The sequence below is a fragment of the Nycticebus coucang genome, chromosome 20, assembly GCF_027406575.1.
Source record: "Nycticebus coucang isolate mNycCou1 chromosome 20, mNycCou1.pri, whole genome shotgun sequence".
In the NCBI taxonomy this organism is placed as follows: Eukaryota; Metazoa; Chordata; class Mammalia; order Primates; family Lorisidae; genus Nycticebus; species Nycticebus coucang.
This window is the reverse complement of record NC_069799.1, coordinates 43080681-43096971: the sequence shown is the minus strand read 5'-3', so window position 1 is coordinate 43096971 and position 16291 is coordinate 43080681. Positions and strand designations below refer to the sequence as shown.

The window sequence follows — 16291 nt, the reverse complement described above, 5'->3', positions numbered from 1 at the left end:
GTCAATGATGGCTCCCAGAGACAAGGTCACAGTGAAGATGTTCAGGCCAGGTTTATTGAAAGGGGAGGATGACTCTCTTGGGCAGTGCAGAGAGGCGAGGCTGTCTCTGTCTATCTCTTCTGCCTCAAAATGGAGAAAATCAGGATAAACCCAGTCCTGGGAATCTGGATGGAAAAAACAACAAAGAATTTTTGAAGAAGAATTAATCACTAAAGTTGTGGGCTCATCGTTTCTGGGAGATCTTTACAAATAAGCCCTCTTCTTATTTGCTACTAAATGGTTTTGTTCATTCCAATTTGAAGCCTGAAAAACGTGCTAAATGATTTCTGATTCCTCCCTATAAACTTTATGATTTTTCAGACTGATGGATAATTCTCTTCTCCCTGGATTATTAAAGAGGAGATGTTTTGGCTAGCACCAAGCTGAACAAGCAGAATGTAGCTTTTGTCAGATGTTACAAGAAATGCTTAATAATATTATTTGGCATAAAAGGTGACATGTATTTGAGACCGAGGCTTCTTAACAGGATGACTAACCCAAGTCAGGCCTGCGATGTAAATTAGTATCACCATCTCAAGCGTATTAACAGTCTTGCAGCTGGTTGATCAGGATGTTATGCAAAAATAGGTAGGAAGGAAATAACTTTAGTTGCCATTCCATTTTGATTAGATTTTAAGTTACCAGTGTCAGGTTGAATACTTGCCCTTCTATTTTGAAATTCTGAACTCTCTCTAGCTAATCAAAAGTAAATTCATACCCCTCCCTTTTTTCCCCTATAAATCAAAACCTAAATGTCATTTATAAAATAGGATAACACTGCTGCTGTTTTTATAGGTAGATTTGCAGGGTGTAAGCTTGCTACATTACTAGTGTAGTATGAAAAGACGTTTCAACTCCAAATTTCAGTATCAAATCTTTTATTGGGGGTAATGTTTTCCTAGGAAACATTAACATACAATTTCAAACTGTTGCAGTAGACCACGACATTTGTAGCTATTTTTAAAATTATGAAATATTTGTAAGGCTATTATTGTGCATTCCCTTGGAAAGTGCAATCTTCAGTATCATTTTAGTTTTTCTTCTCTTTTCTTTTAGAGGACTCTTGGTAGCATTTTTTTTTCATGGGCTAGAAGAGGTCCTGATAACTTCTCTTTCCCAATTATGAACATAGCAAAGGCAGAGAAGTTGTCCCAAACTAAGGCTGAAAGACGAGAAAGAAGTATGTGAGTGATCCAAAGGAAAGGAAATGAAAGAGACAGGTAGAAGGGACACTTAGGGGGCTTACAAACTAAACCACTAAGCCAGGCACAGCGGCTCATGCCTGTAATTCCATCACTCTGGGAGGCCAAGGTGGTTGGATTGCCTTACAGGAGTTTGAGACTAGCCTGAACAAGAGTGAGACCCTGTCCCTAAAAAAATAGCTGGGTGTTGTGGCAGGCACCTGTAGTCCCAGCTACTCAGGAGGCTGAGGCAGGAGGATCACGTGAGCCCAAGAATTCGAGGCTGCCGTGAGCTAAGACGACACAGCACTCTACCAAGGGTGACCCAAGTAAGACTCTGTCTTGAAAACAAACAACAAAAATAAACAACCAGAAGGTAAAAGGAGATATTTCTCCATGAAAGGACCAAAGAAAAAAAGTCAAGAGCTTTTAAAGAATCCCTTAGACTGGGTCTGTGGTCACAACTTCAGAACCGCCTGAATATATGTTAGGAACTCACTAAGCACTTTTCATATTATTACCTCATTACCAAAAAAATATTATTACCTCATTAAACCTTCAAGATGGACATTGCCCATCCCATTTTTTTTTTTTTTTTAGGAAGATTTCAAGCCAGATTTGTGCAGCCAGAAGGGCGTACTGATTGTCAGTTCACAGAGCTATTTACCTGCAGGCTTCCTGTGTGCCTTCCGCTACATTACACGCTGTTCCTTTTCCCCATCTCAGTTGCTGCGGGGGCCAGAACTTTTCTTCTGTCAGCTCCCCACTGCTACTTGTTGCGCTCCCTGATAAAGAAACTGACATTGACAGGGGTTTCCAACATTTTTTTTTCTCTGCTGCGCATTGGAAGAATAAGAGTAGTCTCAGGCCGTATATTAAATATACAAACACTAACAGAGGCTGATTAGCAAAAGAAAAAAAGGTCCACGCATATTTTTCATGCTATTCAACACGACACATAAGCAAAAAAGTCCTCACAAAATCAGTATCCAGCCAGGCCACAGGTTGGGTATCCTTGTAGACAATGCCAATTTCACTAGTGGGAAAAGGATCAATTCTAGGATAATTTTCACTGTTTTAGCCGAGATAGCATGTCAATGGATTGGTTTTTCTTCTCATTGAATAGACTAGTTCAGGCTTTTTATTTAACGTTCACATGTTTTGCCTCCAGCAGTATATTTCTGTCTGAGATTCACGGGGAAGCATGTTCAGGTATTTTATATTCAACAAAGATATTAGTGGATACGATCTGGTATTTTAGTTTCCCGCGTCACAGCTGAAAAGTTACATGCACTATTTACGTGAGGATTTGTTATAAGTAATCTATGGAAATAATTTTATAATAAATACTTATAATTGAACATAATTTCATGTAAACTTAAATTCGATATAAGTCTGGGTTCTGAGAGTTTTTACTCAAATATTTTAGGCACACCACAGGTGCTGTTTTCATGAGGTCACCTGTCATCATAACTTCGAGGCTCTTACCCAGAGCTGGAGACCTCAGACAAATCTTAGAGATACTTGCCATCTTTTTGGTGCTTTGGTTGCAGCTTGGGCCAGGGTCAATTAGATATTAGTTGACAGGCGCTTAGGTTGGTTCCACATCTTTGCAATTGTGAGTTGTGCTGTGATAAACATTCAGGTGTAGGTGTCTTTTTTTTTTTTTTTTTTAACATAAAATAACTTCCTTTGAGTAGATAATCAGTCATGGGATTGCTGACCATAGAGGTTGCCACTAGTTTAGATAGGAAGAAGATGGGCAATAAATATGCACCTATTTGTGGGCGGCGCCTGTGGCTCAAGGAGTGGGGTGCCGGTCCCATATACTGGAGGTGGCAGGTTCAAACCTAGCCCCGGCCAAAAAAAATATGCACCTATTTGTTACTGGACAAAGAGGGTCTGGCTGCCTGTCTCTGTTCAGCCAATCTGTGGAGATGCGGGATAGAGCCAATGGTTTTATCAGCAGAATCGCTGGCCTTCTCCAAGACTGTTGTGTTCTTCCATTTCAAAACCATGATTTTATACATAAAAGTTAAAAGCAAGAACTGTACTAACCCTTCTCTGAAACAATAGTGATTAACACTAATCTTAAATAACAGTGATCACCATGACCTATGACCCATAATGAACAGTAACTGATATAACCCATGACCCATATAACAACATTTTAATTTCAAATTTAAATCAATAACTCTAACTACCCAAATCTACCCCTTCAGGTGAAAGCTTAATTTACAAAACAATAAAAATGGGAGACTTGAAGTGAAGGTTACTTAGGACTTAAACAGACCCATCGAGCCGTGTCGCGTCGGCCCTACCCTGACAAACTCCATGTTACTCTCACTACATCTGCTCTCATGGTGGGGACAAGGTACACTATTCTGGTGATGGGCACACGACAAGCCCTACCTTCAGCATTATATCCATTATCCATGTCACAAAACACTTGTACCCTCAAACCTATTGAAACAAAAAATACAGGGTGGCCATGAAGTTTGCGTGCAATTTAAAATAGTTTACTATTCTAAAATATAAAGGATTTCCCTGCTCCTGATATATATATACAGGGTTGCCATAAAGTTTGCGTGCAATTTAAAATAGTTTACTGTTTCATGTCAGCACCACACATGACTTAAAAGACTTTGGATGCTGCCTGGAGGGCACTGATGATCTGTGATTCAGCTGCACTTCCTGACAACACGGTCACCACCCCATATCACTTGAATCGTCCTGATGGATCATCGCAGGGCCTTTCTCTTCCAGTCCCTTTGGCGCCTCTGTTCATACTGCTCTTGAAGACAAGTGGGTGATGCCAATGATGTAATAACACAGTTATTAAACAGGGTACTCAAGCTGTACTTTCTCAATTTAGTTTGAGTTTTTACAGGGAGGGTTACAATTCTGAGCCACAATTAAAATCCTGATCCTAACGGACTCATTTCTTGTAGATCAGCATATTAAGGTCTAATTCTGCTTATTTTTAGTGATGTTCTAGGGTCATGCTGATGAGCAAAATAGAACAGCAAGCTGAGAGTTCAGAATGTACAGGCCTTTGGCATGACTCAATGTTTCTTCCAGGCTAGTCACCTACCCCTTTTGAAACATCTATTAAAAAAAAGTGTGTGTGGGGGGGAGTTCTGGGATATGCCTCCCAAGGGAACAACTGAGCTGCCCAAATGAGGTGTTGGGGTAGGGAGAGAAAATTAACCCAGGTGGATACTTGAGGAGTCCATTTGCTCCTACAGTTCTGCCTACTTCTTTCTGTCCCTGCCTCTGGCATAGATGATCAATTTTTTTTCCTCCCTCCCTTCCTTCCTTGATATTTCCCATTTACTGTGAACCAATACTTCTGAAAAATCAAGAAAAAGAAATTTTTTTTTGAGACAGAGTACCATAGCATTATAGCTCATAGCAACTTCAAAGTGATCTTCTTGCCTCAGACTCCCCAGTAGCTGCGACTACAGGTGTCCACCACAACGCTCGGGAAGATGGTCTATTTTTAGGAGTGGGTCCTAATTCCTCGGGGCTCACAACATATTAGGCAGATAATGTGCTAAGCACTCTAGCTACATTATTTCATTTGATTTTTCACCAAATGAGTATTTGAGTCCCAGTTTTATCAATCAGGAAGCAAAAGCTTACAGTCATGATATTCGACGTGTGATCCAGAAACTACTGGATCTTTAATGATGTTAGAAAAGAAATTGAGCGCTAGCATTTAGAAACATGTTTAGAAAGTTAACATTGTTAAGATACTTTTATAGAGGCTGGGTGTGGTGACTCACACCTGTAATCCTAGCACTCTGGGAGGCCAAGGCAGATGGATTGCTTGAGCTCAGGGGTTTGAGACCAGTCTGAGCAAGAGTGAGATCCTGCCTCTGCTAAATATAGAAAAACTAGCTGGCCATTGTGGTGGGTACCTGTAGTCCCATCTATTGGGGAGTCTGAGGCAAAAGGATCACTTTGAGGTTGCTATGGGCTATGATGCCATGGCACTCTAACCAGGGGGACGGAGTGAGACTCTGTCTCAAAAAATAATTTTTTTTTTACAGATTTTTTTTAAAAGCATTGGTCCGCAATAGAGGGGAAATAACAAGGAAGGGCGGGAGGGAGAAATAAAACCCCTGTTCCTTCAGGAGAGATAGCCTGAGACATAGGGGCTCAGACTTGTAAGGATGAGCCTGAAGTTGTAGGTAGTGTCCAAAACAAGATTTACATCCTTATCCTGGATTCCAAGCCTCACTCTTCAGCAGGCCACTCCATTCATTGTCTACGTGATAACAGTGATGACAAGTCAAGAAAGCAAGCAAGCAGTATTCTGATGGCAATTTGTCACTGTTCTTAGGAGGGTCAGGAACTCAAACTTCAGCTTTTGGAGAACCGAAATATGAGAATTTGTATCAAAGCTAAGATTCACCATTCTCATCATCTTTTTGTTTCTCATTATCATGGTTCACATTAATTGGGAGCTAAGAGCCAAGAATTGTCCCCTGTGTTTACCAGGGATTGTCCCATAATCCCTAGTACTACTCCATGAGGCCGCTATTTGGCCAGGCAGCTGCGGGACCGGGACATAAGTCAGGTGTGCTTGACAAGAAAGCCTTAACCACAGCATGATTCTTTCTCACCTATATTCCATGATGGATTCTCAGGGGTGTTGGGGAATGGGGCACTACAACTTGCTAGTTAATAACAGAGCTTTGAGGATAAGACAAGCTGGGTTTGAATTTGGTTCTAGAGCTGTGTGACCTTGGACGCATTACTTAACCTCTCTGTGCCTCCATTATCATCTCTATAAAATCACCATAAGATTTGCCTGAAAGGCCTATGATGAAGATTAAATTTTTTTAAGAACGCATGTTGCAGTTTTAACCGCAACAACAACAACAACAAAATAGCCGGGCATTGTGGCAGGCGCCTGTAGTTCCAGCTACTCAGAAGGCTGAGGCAAGAGAATTGCCTAAGCCCAGGAGTTGGAGGTTGCTATAAGCAGTGTGATGCCACGGCACTCTACCTAGGACAATAAAGTGAGACTCTGTCTCTACAAAAAAAAACCCTACCTCCCCCCCTGCATATTTGCACAGTGCTTGGCACACGCTGTTCAATAAATTGTATCTAAATCAGTAGAGTTTAAAAAGTGGAGTGTGATAGTTTGTGGATTTCGATTCTCAATCACAGGCTGTTGCATTTTGCTCTTCACAAGGATATGTGGCTTTAAGGGGTTCTGTCCATTATGCTTACGGAGTGACTTTAACCTAATTCATTTTTCCTATTTGCTGTGATGTCACAATCTTTATTTCTGATAGTCCCACCTGAAAAATCGCAGCTCTTTGAAACAGTGAAACCCAAAGGCTTCAATAAACAATAGGAAGCTCTTCCTTCAGGGAGAGGAAACAATCCTTTATCCTTTTCATTAATTGCCAAGATATTTATGATTTTCATTCTGAGCATGTTAAGTTCCAGAAAGCAAGTGTGCCTGTTCTGTTCTCCAATACCTAGAACACTGCCTAGTACGTACATACTCATTAATATCTATGGACAAATACATCTTATTGGATAATTCAGTCACAGCAACTTGTCTTCTTTTCAACTGTATTTTAGTTTGCCTTTTTAAAAATGTACTATTTATCTTCAAAGAATTCAAAACAGACTTTCTGTTTGATCCTGCAATTCTATTACTAGGCGTCTACCCAGAAGAAAAATAAATCATTTTATCGTAAGGACTGTTGCACTAGATTGTTTATTGCAGCTCAATTTACAATCACAAAGATGTGGAAACAACCTAAATGGCCATCGAACCAGGAATGGATTACTAAACTGTGGTATTTGTATACCATGGAATACTATTCAGCCATAAAAAATGGAGACTTCACATCTTTTGTATTAACCTGAATGGAGTTGAAACACATTCTTCTTAGTAAAGTATCACAAGAGTGTCACAAGAGTGGAAAAGCAATGATCCAATGTACTCAGTACTAATAATCAGCCAGTAGATGATCTAATACATGCCCACATAGGAGAAAAACTCAATTCAAGTTGAGGGGAGGAGGAAGGGGGACTGTTCGCTCCCACCTAATGGGCACAACGTACCTCCGGGGTGCGGGACACAGCTACAACATGGACTCTACCTAACAAATGCAAACATTGTAACCCAAATGTACCCTCATAGTAATCTGAAATAAAAAAATTAAAAAGAAAAAAATATCATTTAAAAATGTTTTAACTTTTGCTGTTTCTCTACTAAGAAAAGCTGGTAGCCTCCAGCTCTTACTACACTGGAGGTGGAGTGGAAGGAAGGATTCAGGTTTATTCTGTATTCACCTGCATTAGGCAGAAAATCGCAGCCGGAGGCTACCCCTGGCTGAGTTCCAGGGGCGTCTTCCCGTCTCCCGGCAGCCTGCGCCTCGGCCCCCGCCTCCAGCGAGGGATGGGGCGCTGGGTGCGGAACGGCGTCCTGCAGTGAGTCACCCAGGCCTCACGGCGCGTCAGGCGCTCTGTGCACCGGGCGGATTTGTCAGATCTGCTGCTGCACCGCGGCCTTGACGGTGTCACCGTGCGAGCCGCGGCGCTTGCCCGGGTCTGCAGCGCCCTCCTAGCTCTGCTGTGCTGGACCGAGAGGAGCAAGGTGCGCTGGCGGCGGACCGGCTTTTTGCTCCGGGAACCGAGCATGCAGACACACAGGAAGCAGAGCTGCTGGGCAGATAAACCCTGCGGGGAGCTCCGCTGCACAACTGCCGCTCACTTCCCTGCCTCGGTCTGCCTCTGTGGCTCACTTAGTGACCTCTCCTTAGCTCCTTACAAGGATTCAAAAGATTCTCACCAGCGCTTTTTCTCTGTCTTCACTACCGTCCCCCTTTATATTAATAAACTAGAAGAAAAAAGTAATGCTTGAGTAAGTAAAATGTGTTATACCCGTTGACATAGTCTGTATGACTATAGGCAGATCTTTTAATTCTTTGGCCCTCAATTTTCTCATCTGTGAAATGAGAGGTTTGGACTAGCAGTGCTGGCAGCAGCACCCAGTCCTCTGAGAATCTGATTCCGTTGCTCCAGGGGGGCCTGGGAATCATGTAGACTCTTGAAAGCTCTCCCTCGCTCATTTCCAAGGGCCCTTCGGTGACCTTTTTCCCAACCTAGTGATCCCCTTTAAGCCAAGAAAAGAATTTATTCATTCCATTAATTTGGACAGACTATAAAAAGGTAGACAGATTCTTACAATCTTATTTTTGTAAAAATGAAATGCTTACATGTTTGTTTTCAAACCCAGTTCAACTGGGAAAGCATTGAACTGTTTACATTTCAATTCCCTTGTGTAAGGATAAAAGTCTATCTCCCAAATTCCAAACGAACAAAAGTCCTAATTCAGAGCCCAGTGCCCTGTGGCCTGTGGGGGGGGTGGGGGGGGTGGAGAAAAAGAGGGTGGTTGAGAGGTCAGCAATATTTGAGTGCTCCTATTTTATTCGCAGCCACAGCCCACCAAGTTCATTGGGAGCAGCACTTCCTGCCCTGTTTGTGAGCTGCGGACGGCATCAGGAAATAAAGTTTGTACAACTTTATTTCTGGCTGAGTCTAACGCTTTGTTGAAATAGCCACACTACCTATGACATCAGTGACAAGGCCAAAGGTGAGAAAATAGACATACATTAGTCTCCCAAAGTATTCAGATAAAGGTGGGGAGACCAGATGTTTCCTTTCAAAGGGACAAAGGGCTTGGAAACAAAAGGTAGAATTACTTTGAAAGATCCACTTTAACTTCGTTCTTAGTATCTGAGATTATTTATTTTATATTTATTTATCTATCTATCTATTTATTTATTTTTTGAGACAGAGTCTCACTATGTCGCCCTTGGTAGAGTGCAGTGGTGTCACAGCTCACAGCAACTTCAAACTCCTAGGCTTAAGTGATTCTCTTGCCTCAGCCTCCCAAGTAGCTGGGACCACAGGTGCCCACCACAACGCCTGGCTATTTTTTGGTTGCAGTTGTCATTGTTGTTTAGCAGGCCTGAGCTGGGCTCGAATCCGCCAGCCTTGGTGTATGTGGTTGGCGCCCTACCCACTGAGCTACAGGCCAGAATCGGAGATTATTATTATGTTCTCTAATCCATTGTGTCCCTGGATTTCAGAACAGTGCCTGACACATAATAGATGTTCAATAAACATTGAATACATGTATGGGTCAGACAGTTCTGGTAATCTAAAGGTCATTATTTGTTGAAAGTTAGTTCAGGAAAAAACTCTACTATATTCTAAAGTTATAGACGCAGAGACTGGGTCTTCACAGGGAAAAATTATCAGAAAATTTCTGTTGAAGTGAATTTGCCAAGAGTTCTTCTAGTTGGCGGTGGGGGTGGGGAGGCAGGCAACATGGGACTTGGTAATAAAGGTTTTTTAAAAGTGTGTATATGTATCTTGAAAAAGCATGTATTGATTTGTTGATGACAGCAAAGATAAAGTCATCTTTAACTGTAAATGATAGCATTTATTTCAGTAAGAGCAACAGCATTACTCAAGGCAATGGGTTTATGGACATTAATTTGACAGTTTTAGGACAAAATACTGAGTGATTTATGATAGTGAAAAATGGAATTGCCCTAAAATACCTAACAATAGGGAATTTGTTAAATAAACTATGATGTTTTCATATAATTATGTTTTCAGTTGAAATCATGTTTTCAAAGAATATTTATTGACATGAGAAATTTGTATACAGTCTAAAAGAGATGGTAGCAGAATGGTACCCATTCCATTTCCCTTTTCCATCCTAACACCCCACAGTTCTGTTGAGATTTTTGTCCTCCTTGTTCAGCTGTGGGCGTCAGGGGAGGCAGGTCCCAGCCTTGCCCAGGAGAGTGAATCGTCTCTGGTAGACGTGAATTCCTCTTGCTAGTGATCAGCTGAGGCGTGGGTGTGTGATTCATTTCAGGCCACCGAGGTGGACTAAGAGTGGAGAGGCTTCCAGAAAAGATTTCCTTCATCACTAAAAGAGTCACAGGAAATAAAGATCCTGCTTCTGTTAAGTGCTGGTGAGTTCTATATATTATGTTCAGAACCAAGAAATAAACTATTCAGCCAAGCCTAGGGCTAAGCTGGCAAGCTAGAGCAGGAAGAAAAAGGAAGGGGATGTTTTGCTCATCAGTCATCCTTGGAGACATTGGCCAAATGCGAATTGGGTGTTTATCAAACACCCACACACTGCAAGTCAGTTCCCTTTATGGCCAATTTGCTGGATTTAGTTACTGATTTTAACTATTTTTATTTATTTATTTATTTAGAGATGGAGTCCCACTCTGTCCCCATGGGTAGAGTGCCATAGCTCTGGTGTCATAGCTCACAGCAACCTCAAGCTCTTGCGTTTGAGTAATCCTCCTGCCTCAGCCTCCGAAGTAGTTGGGACTACAGGCACCCACCACAACACCCAGCTAGTTTTCCTGTTTTTAGTAGAGACAGGGTCTCACTCTTGCTCAGGCTGGTCTTGAACTTCTGCTTCAGCCTCCCAGAGTGCTAGGATTACAAGCATGAGCCACTGCGCCCGGCATGATTTTAACTATTTAAATATCATTGATTGATTTTCATGTCGTCTTCTTTATGGAATTTAAGAAATATTAAAATGGTCTCCGTCCCAGTTCCTTTTTGCTATGATTGGAGACTGATTTTGGATAACTTGTCAGGCGTAAGGTGTCGCCTTATTTCTGGACTTACTATGTGAGCTAATTGTTTCTTATTAGTTAAGTCAATCACATGTCGTGTTCGGGTTTTCTCTTAGTTCCAACTAAAAGTGTACTGATGGGGCTTGGGCGTGGTGGCTTACACCCACAATCCCAGCACTTTGGAAGGTGGAGGTTGTTTGAGGCCAGGAGTTAAAGACCAGCCTGAGGAACAGAGTGAGACCCCCATCTTTACAAAAAGTAAAAAAAAATTAGCCTGGTGTGGTGGTGTGTCTTTGTAGTCCCAGCCATTCAGAAGGCTGAGGTGAGAGCATCACTTGATCCTAAGAGTTCGAGGATACAGTGAACCATAATTATGTTATTGCACTCCAGCCTCAGTGACAAAGCAAGACCCCATCTCTAAAAATAAATAAAAGCAAGCAAAAACCAACAAATAAATGTGTGTTAATGGGCTACTTGGGCGGGGAGGAGATGATAGATTATCTCTGAGTTGTAGGAATGGGGAATATGGCTGATTTGTGCCTTATATTATGTTCTTCTTTTTTCTTTTCTGTACTTTCTTAATGTTCCATAATGAACATATATTGCTGTTATATGAGTAAAGTGGAAAGTTGTTCTTAAAAACTGAGTTAAATGCTATAAATGGCACGAGAGCTAATCTCAGAGGGTTGTAAGATCATGAAGAATGGGCGTCTGGAGCTTGGGAAAGGTCGACTGGGAGGGCTTCCCAGAGGAGGAGTGATTGAATTAATTATAGAAGCCTGAGTATGCCCAGGGTGAGTAGGAAGGGGCGAGGGTTAGGACCTCTTAATCCATTGTTCCTGCTCTGGAAGAGGAGGCCTGAAGGGCCACATTCACAATATTTACTGCCTCTTCCTTGCCTGATGCTTTACAAATCTGTCATCTCCTCTCTTCATTGCCATAATCTTGAAAGCAGGCATTACCTACATTTTATAGAAGTAGGAACTGAAGCTCAAAAGTGCACACAAGTGACAAATATTGCAACTGTGATTTCAGTATATTTCTGTCATGAAATGTCATGTGGAACAATCCTGACAGATGAGCTTACTGAGAGTGAAAATTATAGAATGTCAGAGCTGAAGAGACCATTCAGACAAAAATTGTCGTGATGGTAAGTGACAGAAAGGCAATTCAAAGTGCTTAAGCAAAAATGGGAATCTAGCTAGGCATGATTGGGGATAGGGTAGGTGTTTGGAGCTGGATGTGAAGGTTGCAGCCTGTAGAGAGGGTGTTGTAATAAAAATATTTTTTACATTAGGGGATAGTGTTCCAAGCCTACACAAAAGTGCACATGCAGTATACCTCTATAATGCCACTACCCATTTTTTATATAGGTGAAGCAGTTTCTCAAAGTAAAAGTGAAGTTAAGATCAAATAGGTTAAAAAAAAAACACCCAAAAATCTGGGGAAAGGATCTGCATTATTTTGTTATTTTTTATATGTCATTGCTTTTTGCATGATATTGTTTGTCCTTAAAAAAAATGACTTTTGGTGGCACTCATAGCTCAGTAGGCAGGGCACCAGCCACGTACACCTAGGGTGGTGGGTTCAAACCCAGCCCAGGCCTCTAAGCGACAATGACAACTGCAACAACAAAAATAGCCAGGCATTGTGGGAGGCTGAGTCAAAAGAATCGCTTAAGTCCAAGAATCTGAGATTGCTGTGAGCTGTGACAGCACAGCACTCTACCCAGGGCAACATAGACTCTGTCTCAAAAAAAACCCAAAAGATTCTAGACACAGAAGATTGTTCTTTATTCCCACAGAGAAACCTAACTCATACTTCCTGTTAGTAATACTGACCATAGGGTGACCTTTAAGTGTAAGGCTTTAATTAGCATTAAGCTGAATGCTTGTTTTCCAACTGGGTGCACAATATTTATATTTTAGAACTTTGTGATTATACCATTAGGGGAGCTTATATTTTCTTTTTTCTGTGATTTTATCCTTAGGTCAGGAATTGGCAAATTTTTTCTACAAAGAACCAAATACAAATATTTTTGACTTTATAAATGATACAGTTTCTGCTGCTGTTACTCAACTGTCTTTGTAATGCAGAAACAGCTATGGATGATATGTAAGCAATTGAGCATGGCTGTGTTCCAATAAAACTTTATTTTCAAAAACAGGAAGCAGGCCAGATTTGGTTCACAGGCCTTGGTTTGCCAATCTTTGCCCTAGATCTGATGCTTTTTTTTTTTTTTTTTTCTGATGAAAAGCACTATTTCTTTTTAACCCATGCAGGAGCAAGAGGTCACCCCAGTTTTCTACTGGATATTTTCTGTTTTAGTTACTATGATGATTATCTAAAGGAATCAGTCTCAATATAGGAATTATTGTTACCTGTTTATATTTCTGTTCATTCCAGAAGAGGAATAGTCTTAGCAAAGCATATCCGTTAGAAAAAAATAAAATTAATGAAACTATACTGATAGAAAAATAAATTTAAAGCCTTAAAGCCTTGTATTTAAAAGGTAAATTTGGGCTAGGCCCAGGGGCTCATGCCTGTAATCTCAGCACTTTTGGAGGCCAAGGTGAGAGGACTGAGGCCAGAAGTTCAAGATCAGCTTGAGCAAGAATGAGACTCTGTCTCTACAAAATATAGCTGGGCATGGTGGCACATAACTATAGTCCCAGTTCCCAGGGACGATGAGGCAGGAAAAATTGAGCCCAGGAGTTTGAGGTTGCTGTGAGCTTATGATCATGCCATTGTATTCTAGCCTGGGAGACAGAATGAGACTTGTCTCCAAAAACAAACAAACAAACAAACAAACAAACAAAAAAAGCAAATAAAAACTAGAAAAGTAAATTTGATTAAGAAAAAGAGTGATGCAAACTTAACTGTGAGTAGGTGGAAAGGTAATAAATTTGAGGGACCAATAAATTATATTTGCCTTACTTTGGAGGGGAAATTGATGAAATAATAAATTAGCTGTTATTTTATTTTATTTATTTATTATTTTTTGCCGTTCCTGGCTAGGGCTGAGTTTGAACCCACCACCTCCAGCATATGGGGCCAGCACCCTATTCCTTTGAGCCACAGGCACCACCCAAATTAGCTGTTATTTTAAGACTTTAGTGATTTTTACTCAATGACTGATGTGGAATTCAAAACCTGTTTACAAGTTCTGACTAGTTTTCTTTTCTTTCTTTTTTTGATTAATAACAATTTATTTTTATATGTTTAAAAAACTTGTACTTACATAACATTTTAACATTTATTAGTACACTGCATTAAATGTACAACTGTCTTATTTAAATTTAAAAAGAACTCAGTTTTGGTGATAGCTATGATCATCTCTCGTAGCATGGCTAAAATAACCCTCAAAAGCATAAGTTTAACTCACATATACATGGTAACCTTGGAAACAAGGTGTATTAGGTGTTATTCTCACAACACAGAGATCAAAAAGGTGACTTGATTTTTCCCAAGTCACATGTCTGATGACCTGTGGATTTGGGGACTATATTCTTAGATTATACCATAGTTACCAAAATGCCCTGTTGTCATATAAACTTTTCAATTGGAAATTGCTTTCATATTGAAAAAATTGTGAATAAAAGAACAAACTACTTCAATTTTCAGTTGCAACTTACAACTGTTTAATTAAACTCTTGTTTAAATCATAATTTAAAATTATGTATTTAAGTGATATCACTTAAATCTGTTGAAAGAGGACAGAAATAGACATGGATTTTCATCTCTGCTCTGTAAGCTTCTAAAGCAGTGGTTCTCAACCTTCCTAATGCTTCCACCCGTTAATACAGCTCCTCATGCCGTGGTGACCCCCAACCATAAAATTATTTGCATTGTTGGTGGTCACCGCAACAAGAGGAACTGGATCAAAGGGTTGCGGCATTAGGAAGGTTGAGAACCACTGTTCTAAAGGCTCAGGTGAACCTCGGGACTCATGGGATGTGCTTGCATGTTCCACTGTTCGTGTTTGGGGCTCAATTGTGATAATTTAGACCATTTAAAAAGGCTATGTGGCAGTTTTAATATTCCAAAATTTCTCTCCCTTTCTTCCTTCCCTTCCTTTCTTCTTTCTCTCCTTCCCTCCCTCCCTCTCTCTCTCTTTTTTCCTTTCAGACAAAGTCTCACTCCCTTGCTCTGGATAGAGTCCCATGGCATCATAGCTCACAGCAGTCTCAAACTCCAGGGCCAAAGTGATCCTCTTGCCTCAGTCTCGTGAGTAGCTGGGACTATAGCCTCCCACTGCAATGCCCACTTATTTTTTTTTTTTTTCTTTTTTTAGAGACAGGGTCTCGCTCTTGTTCAGGCTGGTTTCCAACTCCTGAGCTCAACCAGTACACCTACCTTGGCCTCCCAGAGTGCTAGGATTACAGGCGTGAGCCACCACGCCCGGCTTTTTTAGTAGAATTTCTTTTTTTTTATAGCCACAAAATTGAACAGACAATACAGAGAGTTCCCATATAGTAGTGTCATACAGAATAGTTTCACTGACCTCCTAAAATCTTCTGTGCACTTGTCTATTCATTTCTCTCCCCTTCCTAACTCCTGGCAACCACCCATCTTTTAATGTCTCTACAGTATTACTTTTTCCAGAAGGTCATTTGGTTGGAATAATACAGTATTTAGCCTCTTCCAAGTAGCTGCCTTCACTTAACGATACACATGAAAGATTCCTCCATGTCTTTTCACAGCTGGATAGCTCATTTCTTTTCATGTGGACATAAGTTCTCAGCTTGTTTGGCCAAATACCAGAGTTCCTGGATTGGGTGGTAAGAGTATGCTTAGGATTGTGAGAAACTGCCCAGCTGTCTTCCAAAATGGCCATAGCATTTTGCATTCCCACCGGCAGGGAATGAGAGTTCCGGTTGCTCCAGACCCTCACCCAGTAGCACTTGGCGTTCCCTGTGTTTTGGAGTTTGGGTATTCTAACAGCTGTGTAGTTATGTCTTAACTGTTGTTTTTATTTGTAATTGTCTAATGACATTTGATATTGAGCGTGTTTAAGATGCTTATTTGCCTTTTATATATTCTCTTTGGTGAGATAGTTGTTTGGATCTTTTGCTCATTTTTAATTGGCTTGTTTCTGATGGTTGAGTTTTGAGAGTTCTTTGCATATGTATTTTGGGTAACAGTCCTGTATCAGGTATGTCTTTCGCAAGCACTTTCTTCCAGTGTATGGCTTATCCTTCTTACTCTTTTATTCTTATTCTTATTCTGTCTTTCATACAGCATCCCAAGATAATTTTATTTCTGGAAAATTCATTTTTCCTCTATGCCACTGGGCTTCAATCTAGATCAAAATTACTCTGTGTTAAAATTCCCTCCCCAGAGACGCATCCTGCCTGACAACTAATTTTGAATATCAGAGATCTCAGGTCAACCTCTATCTAGTCACACAAGGCTCTGTTA

The 16291-nt window shown here is 40.8% G+C and overlaps 1 long non-coding RNA gene across 2 annotated transcripts; it reads right to left on the bottom strand.

Annotated features, from left to right (window-relative positions):
* Nucleotides 1–937: 937 nt before the first annotated feature.
* Nucleotides 938–8082, bottom strand: LOC128573028 (uncharacterized). Of its 2 annotated transcripts, none has more exons than XR_008376301.1 (3): nt 7545–8082; nt 1888–2017; nt 938–1201 (listed from the first exon to the last, which is right to left on the bottom strand). It is a non-coding gene; the product is annotated as an uncharacterized LOC128573028 (long non-coding RNA). The 2 variants fall into 2 exon arrangements; XR_008376300.1 differs by having other exon boundaries at nt 1888–2005.
* Nucleotides 8083–16291: the final 8209 nt, after the last annotated feature.